This window comes from Octopus sinensis, linkage group LG11 (assembly GCF_006345805.1).
Source record: "Octopus sinensis linkage group LG11, ASM634580v1, whole genome shotgun sequence".
Classification (NCBI taxonomy): Eukaryota; Metazoa; Mollusca; class Cephalopoda; order Octopoda; family Octopodidae; genus Octopus; species Octopus sinensis.
The window spans coordinates 49,821,311-49,833,964 of record NC_043007.1 but is presented as its reverse complement, the minus strand read 5'-3'; the positions used below and the strand labels follow the sequence as shown (position 1 = coordinate 49,833,964).

The following is a 12,654-nucleotide window of genomic DNA, read 5'->3' as shown; positions in this document are numbered from 1 at the left end:
CTTGTGGACACCTAAGGTTACAGATACCCACATGAATTCTACAAGGAATTAGATCGAAGCTGAGTTAAACCAAATATTGATAATGATGATGATGATAATAATAATAATAATAATAATGATAATAATAATAATAATAATAATAATAATAATAATAATAATAATAATAATAATAATAATAATAATAATAATAATAATAATAATAATAATAATAATAATAATAATAATAATAATAATAATAATAATGATGACGATGACGATGACAATGACGATGACGATGACGATGACGATGATGATGATGATGATGATGATGATGATGATGATGATGATGGTCGCTCCCGTCTGTGTCGATGTACGAGTGTTTGAAGGAGAGTACTTAACGAGAGTAATAGAAAAACTATGAAGCTGCATTTATATGCGGTGTATACATGAACGTAATTTGAGTCCAGGTATTGATTTTGCTATGAAGTTGCAACGGTGAGATTGATGATTTTGATTTTGTGTAATATTGGGCAAGTGTGTCTGTTGGTTGCAAGATATAGTTCTTGTATTGTTCTTTTTCTTCAGCTCAAGTTGTTTGGATGCATCGTGACACATTTTAGGCCACGCAGATCGTTCTAGGCAATGACTTTCCCAAGATGACAACTTAAGTTGTAGAGATTTTGGTGATTGCTTCAACTTATGCTTATACCTAAGAACAGGTCTCCCTTTACCACGATATTTCACAACCGTACAGAAGAATTTTTGGAATGCGGTCATTTTTCATTCGAACATGTCATATCTACTAGGGCTAATTCTACATACCATGCAGTTATCATTGGTACATATGGTATTCTTAAACGGGTAAGTCCTACATAGTTGTGATCTGACGGAGTTACCTGGCTTTTCAACAATTTTAATGTTGAGTTTGGTCTCCTTCAGAGCTTTTCTAAATCTACGGGCTAGTTCTCCATGGGCTGTGGTCTCTAAAAAACATCACTCCTTGATATTTGTCGGTTTTATACCACGTGTTCGCCCTGTTTGCTTTGTCACAAGCTCTTTGTATTCTATTCCATTCTTTGTTTCTATATCTAGGACAGGTACCATTGGCATCATTACGTATAATGTTATCTAATTTCTTTCTAGCCCCTCTGTATACACGAACCTTATCTTTCTGATCATATCCAGAGAACTGCATGAGGTGCATGAAGTTCTGTATGTTTTTTCATTTCATTGGGTTCGCATAGTGGGGACACATTGTTCATTATTCTAACTAGGTCTGCTATTAGTATGTTAATTTTCATGTTGTGTGACAAACTGAGTTCTTGTGAACAACATATTTTGAAGTTATAGGTTTCATGTAATAAGAGTGGAGGAGTTGTTCACAGTCCCTAACCAAAGTTCAGTATCAAGTACAGGGAGTATATTGTTAGGTTTCTTAGTGGGGTAATCTATAGTTACCTTGATACTTTGTGAATGGAGTTAGCTATTTGCTGGATGCTCTCCATTACGTTCTTCTCAGTCTCTACATTACCGTCACTAGAGTTGGTTCTAACTATTATATTAATGTCATCTACATATCTACTGTAGAGTAGAAGAGTTGTGGACTGTTCTGCTAACATTTGTTTAAATTTTCTGTCCCACCAGGTCATGAAGAGGCCAGCCACATCTCCAGCTATACCTACACCAATGGCTGCACCTTGAACCTGTATGTATAGTTTTTTATTAAACTTTACTATGTGGTTTTTCAATGTGGTTTTTACGCTGGCCCAAATTGCATATGCAACCATTTCCCTCACCTGATTGTTGTTCTCAGGGTTTTGGGTGGGTGCGGTCCAGCCACTCCAGCGCTCTGTGGTGCTTTTCTTCACCGCTGAAGTGATGGTGAGTGGTCTTTCCCTCTGCGACCTGGTGGGGCAGAATTTACTAAGGTCATGGTCATCAAAATAGTTATTGTCATAGCATAGTCTGAGGAGGAGGCCCAGTTCCCTGGTGTTGACCTTACGGAATTCCACTTCACTCTCACAGATTGCTTGAATGCATTTCTCCACTGCAAAATCTATGTCTATAGATGGGTAGAGTGAAATTACATCCATACTACCGACTATACAACATGTGAGGTTGTTGGTGTGGTTGCAAGTACTGATTTTACTGAGGAGATCTTCCGTACTCATACAGACATCCGGAGACATCTCTATGATAGGTCGCAATACTTCTGAGAGGAAGTAGGACAGTCTATAGTTGCTGGAGATGTTCGCTCCGCAAACTGGTCTGGTTGGGGGCCCTGCGACAGTGTTTATGTAGGGTTTGTGGTCTTTGCGTAACCCGTATAATGTAGGAACATCATTGTTGGATGCCTGGAAATTGTGTGCTGTCCTTTTTGTAGGTTGGAGTATGTTGCACCACATTCCCATGTGTGCAATAAGGAGTTTTTCTACTCTTTCATGTTCTTGTGGTGCAACTTCTCTCATGCTACAGATATGTTGTTGCATGGTCTGGATATAGTTCTGTGGGCTATCTACTGATAGTCTGCCAGACTTGTCTGTGGGGAGGCACACCAATTCTTTGTTCCTAATTCGCTGTTTTAGTTTTTGTAGGCTTTTGTCAACAGATGAGCTGAGTTGGTGGGACCCCTCCTCACTGTTTTTTAGTGGATTTGTTGTATTGATCTGTGTCGGAGTCTATTTCTAGCTAAGGAGGTCTTTGCTTCTGTTTCACTGTCAATTTGGGGTGGGATACATACCCTTTTGTTAAAGGGTAAGTCTGTGAGATAGATCCTCGTCATGTCATAAGATTTGTTGTTAGGGCTATAGAAGACAGAGTGTAGAGTGTTATTATCGTTGTAGTTGTTGTTATAGTTGCCGGTATTGTTGTTGGTGGTGGTGGCGATGGTGGTGGTGGTAGTGCTTGTGTTGTGCCTATTGTTATTGTTATGGGTGACGTTGGTGGTAGTGGTGTGAATGATGTGGTTGTTGTCGTTATCTGTGTGTCGGATGTTGTTGTTATTGTTGCTGTCGTCATCGTTATTGTTGTTGTTATTATAGTTGTTTCTGTTTCGTACGCTTGTGTTGTTGCTGTTGTTGTTATAGTTATCTGAGTGAGGAATGTTGTGGGTGTCGTTGTTGTTGTTGTTATTGCCCCTATAGTTGTCATCAACACCGCTATTGTTATTGTTGTTGTTTTGGCTACGTATGTTTGTGTTGTTGTTGTTGTTGTTGTTGTATTGTCCTAACCTCCATCTTAACTTTAAGAACGTTTTTTTTCAATTTCACACAGACAATCAATTGTCAAGGCTATTGAAAAGGTTGCAAGACGCAACGAAAAATTTAGAAAATAAAAATAAGTGGAAATTTTACCGGTGAGTGTGTAAAATAATAAGGCACTAAAAGAGAACGACTCTCCCCAGACACAACAGAATATGCTTCAACACACGAACTCATATAAGGAATCTTGCAAACCAAATCCAAACACGAAATATATATATATATGTACAGATATATGAGGAGAGAGAGAGAGAGTGTGTGTGTGTGTGTGTGTGTGTGTGAATGTGTGTGTGTGAATGTGTGTGTATGTGTGTATATGTGTGTATGCGTGTGTGTATGTTCATGTATGTCGTGTAGGATATATGGTTTCGCGATCAAGAAGCACATAGCACTCGATATATATTTCATTAGCATTTTTCTTATTTCGTTAGCTGAAAACCTTACGAACACACACACACACACAAACAAACAAACACAACACACACACGTACATATGCGTATACATGTATATATCTATAATTATATATATCTGTGTATATATACATATAAACACATGCATATATGTATGTGTGTGTGTAGGTATGTGTATGTGTGTGTATGTGTGTATATATATGTGTGTGTGTATGCGTATATTTGTGTGTGTATATAATTAGAAATAGAGTAAGGAAGAAAGCAGCTTTGTATAAATCATTTTACGCTTATTTCTTTAATAATAGCTTTAATTCTATGTGCGTATCTATATTTGTACGTTTATGTATTAAAAATTGTTTCATATACATTTGTGTGAATGTATGTATGTGTATGTGTACATATTCGCGTATATCATTTCATTTCGTTTACCATTTTAATTATTGCTTTAAAACAAGGAAATGATGTGTTCTTGCTGGAGGTCATTTTTCCTATATTTCATTGGTCTTATTTTCTCTCCATATATAAATGTTATGTATTATTTTTTTGCTTCTTGATATTTTTTTTTTGAATGACGTGGATTTAACGCATTTTTTTAACTTCCATCTCATGTCGGTCATAAAAAATGAAAAAAAAAAAGAAATGGTGTGACAAAATAGGAAGACATAAATCAATGTCTTGGATACTTTTATATTACCCTGGTCTTGTATATGGTGTGTCAGTGTGTGTGTGAGTTTATCTATCTATCTATCTATCTATCTATCTATCTATCTATCTATCTATCTATCTATCTATCTATCTATCTATCTATCTATCTATCTATCTATCTATCTATCTATCTATCTATCTATCTATCCAACTATCTATCTATCTATCTATCTATCTATCTATCTATCTATCTATCTATCTATCTATCTATCTATCTATCTATCTATCTATCTATCTGTCTCTCTGCCTGTATGCCTCTCTATCTATCTATCAATCGATCTATCTACCTAACTAAATATAAATATATATACATGTTTGTATATATTATATATATATATATATATATATATATATACATATATATATATTTATGTGTGTGTGTGGGTGTGTGTGAGTGTGTATAAATGTTATAGATACTAAAAAGTGTTTGTAGTAGTAATAGTCGTAATATATACATATATACATCTATTACTTATGAGTATACATATATTTACGCATACACACATACACATATATATATATATATATATATATATATATACATATATATATATACGCACGATGATATATATATTATATATATATATATATATATATATATATATACATAAATGCATATAGATATAATAATAATGCTGCTACGAATAGTAGTAGTAGTAGTAGTAGTAGTAGTAGTAATATACATCTATTATTTATGAATATACACACATATATACACAAATATATATACATGCATATATATATATATATATAAATATATATATATATATATATATATATAATATATATATATATATATATATATATATCACTCATACATATATCTGTACACACATAAATGGATATAGATATAATAATAATAATAATAATAATAATAATAATAATAATAATAATAATAATAATAATAATAATAATATATACATACATACAAGTATTATTTATGAGTATACAGACACAAATATATATATATATATATATATATATATATATGCGTGTATGTGTGAGTCTGTGTGTGTGCGTAGTATAACAATGCGTGTGTGTGTGGATAGCAATTTTATTGTTTGATAGACATATAGATAAGTGGAAAGCAAGAGGGAGAGAGAGAAAGAGAGATTAACAGGGAGATAACTATAGAATATTAGATATAGACGATACACATATCTATCTGTTTTTGTGCGTTTGTTTGCGTTTGTTCTTATGTTTTTTTTGTGCGTGTGTATATGTGTGTGTGCGTGTGTGTGTGTGTGCGTGTGTGTGTGTGTGATAAAACATCATTTAGTACTTTCTGAAGACACGCAAATACACGCACAAACAACCACTAACACATACAGACATATAAATGAGAAATTTGGAGAGTAATACACCCTGAAAAACATACACACACACACACACACACACATATATACATGTATGTATGTATGTATGTATGTATGTATGTATATGTTTATATATTTATGTAAGTATGTATATGTATATATGTATAAATATGGGTGGGTGTGAGTGTATGTGTATGTGCATACATACATGGATATATATGTGTCTGCGTGTGTGTGTATGTCTATGTGAGTAAGGTTGTGCGTGTATGTGTGTGAGCAGGCGTGCATATATATATATATATATATATACACACATACACCCACACACTTATATATAAGCGCATATATATATATATATAAACAGACATACACGTACACTCACACACATATGCATACATACATACATACATACATACCAAAATATGCTACATTTATATATAACACAACTGACAACTTGTATTTTTTGTGTATGCCTATCAGTGTTTACATATATGCATAAGGAACATGTCATGGGAGACAGGGCAACCGTCAGTATCAATATGCATGCTTATGTGTATGTGTGCTTGTATATGTATATATAAATATATACATACATGCATACATACGTACATATATATATGCATGTATGTATGTATATATGTTGTGTGTATGTATTTATACTCCCACAGAAAACACGTGTCCTCATACCACATAATTAACAAGAAATATGCCTTTAATGTTTGACCAATGCACGCAATGAGGATTAATCATCGTGACATTTAAATATGGGCTCCTCTATCCATATACATTCTTATATATATATATATATATTATATATATATATATATATATATATATATGCATGTGTATAGGCATGAATGCTTACTTTAATATATATCTATGAACGTATCTACATGTGTGTGTATGTGCGTATGCATGCCTTGCGTGAGTGTCGATGTATGCGTATACACACACACACACACACACACACCCACACCATATATGTATATATATACTTACATTTGCTCGCATTTTAAGAATGAATATTTGTGCTTATGTGTGTATGCATGCGTGAATCCATGTATGTATGAATGCATGTGTACATGCATACATATATATATATACGATATAAATATATATATATGTGTGCGTGTGTGTATGTATACATATATAGATACACACACACACACACACACACACACACACACACAACACCACACACACACACATATATAATATATATATATATATATATTATACGCTTATCTAATTTTGCCGTGTATGTGTAAATTCGTATGCTGATGTATCAGATCATGCATATCTATATATTTGGTTTACTGAAATCATTAATGCATATTTGAATTTCTCTACACATGTGTTTAAGCTGGTGTGTATATTTGTGTTTCTGTGTGGTTTAATATAGAAACATGTGTGTTTAATTGTAGATTACAACTTTAATAGCATCGTATTACTTGATGCCAAAGTATATCGCGTACACATGCGGCTTCATTGAAAATGTCACTGAAACATACTCATAAATACTACACGGACACACACACACACACCACACACACACACACACACACACACACTCACACACACACACGCCCGCGCACACACGCAAACACGGTCATACACAAAACACGCACACGCACAAACAAGCACGCGCAATCGCATATGTTTGTATGTCCGTTGTATACGTACATTTATGCGTAAGCATATATATATATATATATAGTGTAATAAATAAAATATATGCATACATACAAACATACATGTACGTACCTATATCTACATGTACATATACATGCATATATAAATATATGCGTGAGTACAGGACACCTCAACTAGATGTAGAACTCAACGAGAAACGAAAACGGAAGAACAAGCATGGAACAAACCATTTTTTTACAACAGAAAAACAGAGTACAAGACAAACTACACAAGGAAAAATCCCCTTCATCAGCTGTCTCTAGTTCAACTCTAGCGTGTTTCGAAGGTAAGACAGAACACCACTCGTCGAAACTAGCCCTTCCTGCGAGAGAATTAAAATAAAATTACTTCGCAGAGGGGTAAAAACAAGAAAGAAAAAAAATAAAATGTAACACAAACAGGACTTAAAAACGATACAAATGAAAATACAAAATAAATTACAAGATAATAATACATGTACAAGAAAATACAATACGAGAAATAAAAATAAACAAGAAAACAAACGAATGGCCTTTTTCTGGCTTAGACGGAGGAGATTCTGGCAGCGCAAGGGAAAGAAAATGTGTGTTCACAGTTTGAAGGCCGCATGTAAAAAGGAAGTAGTTTTGGCTAGCAATGACAAAGATGAGGAGGAGTGAGAGAGAGAGAGATAGAGGAAGACAAGAGGCTGAGAGAGAGATGAGGAAGAGTGAGAGAGAGAGAGAGAGAAGGGAAGATAAAGCAAAGAGATAAAGAATTTCGCGTCATAATTAATATATAAAACAGTACTTCATCAGGTGTCTTGATTTCGAACCTGGGTTCTCATTCCTAAGGTATGTTCGATGTTGTTATTATTATTATTATTATTATTATTATTATTATTATTGAGGTCACTGCCTGGAATCGAACTCGGAATCTTAGGGTTAGTAGCCCACGCTCTTAACCACAACGCCATATTCCCGTGATTGAGTTGCGTTATTAGACCGCCTGGTCTGGATAAAAACAGTAGCATCAGCTCCGAGCAGTATTTAACCATAAACAAATTTTAGCTTAGTTAAAATATTTTTGTGAGATATTCATCTTCTAAAGGTATTTACCGTGAAGAAAAAAATTTTCCTTAAGTAATTTTTTTTTCTTGTGTTAAAGCTACGAGTTTGAATTTACCCAAGGCTAGCTCATTTCGGGATATCCCATTGAAGTAGGTTGAAGGGCTAGAAACGCCGCATCTGGGAATCCGGTAGGGGGAAACCTCTGGGCAGCTGTGTTGGTTTTACACCTTTTACCATAACAGAGAATTTTTCTCCACGGTAACTGCAGTGATCCCAACCACGGATTTGCAGAGTAGAATTATGATGAAGCGTAACCCTGGACCGTGTCATAAGAATACTGGCAGCTCTTTACTAATCTAAAAAAATATAGTTAGCCTGGTGTGCCAACAGAGAGATTATGGAGTATTTTGCCCGGATTGATAATCCCTCACTAGAGAACGATACAAATAGAGACCTCGTTGATACTTCAAAATTTCAGTTGTTTCTACAATTAAATATAAATATTATTACCAACATAATTGCATAATTAATTAATTTGAATGAAGTTAATAAACAGCCAGGAAGTGAAATTAAAATATTAAAATAAAAACCCAGTTGCTGTTTTAATAAAACGTATGTAAAATTAAATCTCACATGGGCACACGGACATATATATATATATATATATATATAATAGATATATATATATATATAATATATATATATATATATACATATATGTATGTATTCCTTTATGTATGTAAAGAGAGACGCATAAATGCACGGCTACTACATAAGACAAACACTCGGACTCACACACATACATATATATACATCTGTGCATAAATATTTATATACATATATGTATGTGTATATAAATATATATATATACAGAGAGAGAGAGAGAGAGAGAGACAGACAGATAGATAGATAGATAGATAGATAGATAGATAGATAGATAGATAGATAGATAGATAGATAGATAGATAGATAGATAGATGTTTTTTTGTATAAAAATATATACGAATACACACACACACATGTTTGCACACCACATGCATGTTTATGTCGTATTGAAACCGTAACGGTGTGTTGGTTTCCATACTTCTATCTTATACCCGGTTAGAGCAGTTAACTTATACGACTTACATTCATTAATTACATACGCAATGCTCACGAGGATGGAAACGATACTTACAGTACTGTACAATGATGAATTATAGCACAGATAAAATCTCGTAATTCTAAACAAAAATATACAACCGACTGATGAGTTAAATTTAACAGTCAACACTGTAAATTCCAGCGATAAGGTCTATACCATTCACTTCAACTCAGTAAAATATAAAGTGGCAGCATTACGTGCCAACGTTCTTTATCCTGAAGATGAAACCGTTGAAGTTTGGAAACGTAAATGATGGAGATGTAGGAAATTCATTGTTCCAAAAGATCTACGAGGAACTACAAAAAAATTTCGAAAAAATTCATAAAACAATATAATTATGTAGTCATACTTTTGATGATACATTGAATACGAAAATCTGTTATATACATTAAGTACGAAATCTGTTATATATATATATATATATATATATATATATATATTTATTTAAGTAGGTGAATGAATTATCCTAGTATGGATAATTCGGTTAACCGATACCCGGGTAGCAAATTCACGTCAGAAAACACGGTTGAAGCTGCATGCCAAGGGCAGAAATCCCGTGTTCTCGAGTGGAAATTTGTGTGTTTTTTTTAACTATAAGTAAATGAAAGAATAGAGTCGAACGACGATTTTAACAAAATTTTTTTACTCTTGACATATGTTTCGAAGACTGCATATTCTTAATTCCAAATGAATAAAGGGTGTATTATGCCGCCTTCTCATCAGGAAAGACAAGGAACCTATGTCAGCATCATGACGAACAAAAACTTTTAGATGACTGCCCACATGGGGTCAACAGTGATAATGTTGACTGTTGACTCATTATCACTGTTGATAATATATATATATATTATATGTATGTATATATATATATGTATATAATTCTTTCATTTTCTTTCTTGCTTCATTCATTTGCCATGCCGGGGCACCAGGTTGAAGGATTTTCGTCGAATATATCGACCTCAGGATATTTTTCTTGAAGCCTAGTACTTATTATATCAGTCTTTTTGCCGAACCGCCAGTGGTACGCAGGCGCAAACACACCTTCACCGGTTGTCAACCACTGTTGATGGGGACAAACACACTCACACAGAAACACTCATATACAGGGTGCGTAAGATATTTGAGGACAGATCTATGTTTATAAAAAAATAGATATATAATAAAAGATAACTTTATTTATTAGAAAATGCTATGACGATAAAAATAAACTTTCTTTTCTGTAATGTTATTCAATAAAGCAACCTTCAGCTTCAAAATCTGCTTCAATATGAGAACTAAATCATGTTCATGCTCGAATCAAGTGATCCTCGTTTATTTTGGACATTTCTCTGACTACGGTAGCTTTCAAAGTTTCTTTGCTGTTACGGGCATGTTCATTGACGCTCCACATGTAATAGTCCAATGGATTGAGATCTGGGGAATCAGAAGGCCAAATGTTGGTGATTATGTGATCACGAAATTTTCAGCCATCCATTTTTGTGTTACTAGCGCCATGTGTGATAGTGCAGATTCTTACTGAAACACATATGTCCTTCTATTGCATGCACTGCCTATCCAAGGCTCAAAATTTATTTCAAGAACCTCGATGTAAGCAGCAGAGTTAACTCCTTGTGGAAAGAAGTAAGGAAGCATCACATGTCCTTCATTGCTGACAACCCCTAAAACGATGACAGTTGCAGGAGATTTTGTATGCATAACACTTGGAAATTCAGAAGGGTCTGCACATAATCATCTGTCATTTTTTCTGTTAACCTTTTGATCTTGGTGGAAGTTTTTCTCGTTTAAGAAAAACCAACTCAAATCTTCTTCTGCAGGTTTTTCAGTTTGTTTAAGAGCCCTTTAAATCTTATGTAGTGAATTTCTTGTGCTTTTCTAACAGATTGAATTTTCTTCATCATAGGACATTTCTGACTGTTCCTTCTGACATATGGAGATCTCTTGAACTTTCTGGGATTGTAAACAATGGTCTGTTGAACTTGTTGGATAAACTCAGGTGCTCTGATGATTTCAGAGCGTTTAGAATGCTTTTTATGCTTTGATACTAGTGATACGTTTCCATCTTCAGTCTCTTGCTGCTTACAAACTTTGTAGACAAAATATCTGGCAACTTTTAAGAATAAAATTTTTTTTTAATCGCTTTTATAACCACAATAACAGCATGTCTCTTAATTTCTTGAGTAAGGTGAGGGTCGGCCATTAATATTTTCTGAAACAAAGATTATACAGAGATAGCAAAAAATGCAGCAATGGCTCAATAAACGTATGTCCTCAGGTAGCGATTTTCTTCACTACTTCAGGGAGTGACGACCCTACCTGATACGAGTCCCGGCTCAGTTGGCTCCGGCTGACAGTACCCGGTATGGACCTCTATCCAGGGATACGGAAAGGAGACAACCTTCAAAGAAATCAGGAGTGGAGCCCAGTAGGCGGTTTAGTGTTCGACTCGACACTCTTCCGGCAGCTCCTGCAACCAAGCTGGTGCCAAACGTAATGCTCTGCACTCCTTTGGACTACGTCAGCAAGGTCGAGAAGGGAATCCTAACGATTGGGCTATCCAGGATTTTCTTACATCTAGCCCAGGCCTGTGCAAAACTGGAGAGGAAACTGGAGAGGACATGAAATGTAAAAACCAGACTGGATCAGTTTATGCGCAACTCCATTGTCGCCCGAGATAGAAGGATACCAACAACAATATATATATACATATATGCATATATATATATACATATATATATACGACGGTCTTCATTCACTTTCTGTCTACCAAATCCATTTGTAAGGCTGTGGTCAGCCGAAGGCTGTCGAAGAAGACCCTTGCTCAAGGTGTCACTCAGTGGGACTTAACCCAGAACCATATGGTTCGGAAGCATGATTGTTACCATTCATATTTGATAAGCGCCAAAGCACGATACTCTCGAAATTTGAGTCACTCTTTTACTTCTGTCAAATATTGATATAACTATACATATACTCATATTTTAATTTCTAATTTTTCTTGTTTATATAAAGGACCTGTATATATATGATATATATATATAAATATGTATGTATGTATATGTATGTATATATATTCGGCTCACGATCCTAGGGTCGCGAGTTCGATTACCGGCGACGCTTTG

At 34.4% G+C, this 12,654-nt stretch overlaps 1 long non-coding RNA gene across 1 annotated transcript; it reads left to right on the top strand.

The window, feature by feature from the left end:
• Positions 1 to 426: 426 nt before the first annotated feature.
• LOC118765273 lies at positions 427 to 11,219 on the top strand. Its single transcript, XR_005001112.1, has 3 exons — positions 427 to 513; positions 5,432 to 5,435; positions 11,209 to 11,219. It is a non-coding gene; the product is annotated as an uncharacterized LOC118765273 (long non-coding RNA).
• Positions 11,220 to 12,654: the final 1,435 nt, after the last annotated feature.